General features: G+C 46.3%; 1 non-coding gene across 1 annotated transcript; it reads left to right on the forward strand.

The window, feature by feature from the left end:
* The first annotated feature begins 384 nt into the window (after positions 1 to 384).
* On the forward strand, positions 385 to 501 carry LOC119347258. Its single transcript, XR_005168227.1, has one exon. It is a non-coding gene; the product is annotated as a 5S ribosomal RNA (ribosomal RNA).
* The last annotated feature ends 128 nt before the right edge of the window (positions 502 to 629 follow it).

Consider the following 629-nt stretch of genomic DNA (forward strand, 5'->3'; position numbering starts at 1 on the left):
AGAGTAGTACTAGGATGGGTGACCTCCTGGGAAGTCCTCGTGTTGCATTCCTTTTTTAATTTTTTTTTCATGGCGTGCAAAAGAAAACTCACGGTCGCGACATATATTTACCACGTTTTATTATTTTGCACGTTTGCGGTAAGTTTTAACTCGTTGGTCATTATTCACGCGTGTAGCGGCGAGCAAAGCGAAGTACAATCGTCTTTGTAGTGGAGCTGGGAGGGGCAAGCATAAGCGACGAAGACGGGGGTAACATGTTTGCGGTAAGTTTTAACTCGTTGGTCATTATTCACGCGTGTAGCGGCGAGCAAAGCGAAGTACAATCGTCTTTGTAGTGGAGCTGGGAGGGGCAAGCATAAGGGACGAAGACGGGGGTAACATGTCGGATGCGATCATACCAGCACTAAAGCACCGGATCTCATCAGAACTCCGAAGTTAAGCGTGCTTGGGCGAGAGTAGTACTAGGATGGGTGCGTCCTGGGAAGTCTCGTGTTGCATTCCCTTTTTAAAATTTTTTTGCACGGCGTGCAAAAGAAAACTCACGGCCGCGACATATATTTACCACATTTTATTATTTTGCACGTTTGCGGTAAGTTTTAGCTCGTTGGTCATTATTCACGCGTATAGCG

The sequence above is a fragment of the Triticum dicoccoides genome, unplaced genomic scaffold (assembly GCF_002162155.2).
Source record: "Triticum dicoccoides isolate Atlit2015 ecotype Zavitan unplaced genomic scaffold, WEW_v2.0 scaffold61879, whole genome shotgun sequence".
In the NCBI taxonomy this organism is placed as follows: Eukaryota; Viridiplantae; Streptophyta; class Magnoliopsida; order Poales; family Poaceae; genus Triticum; species Triticum dicoccoides.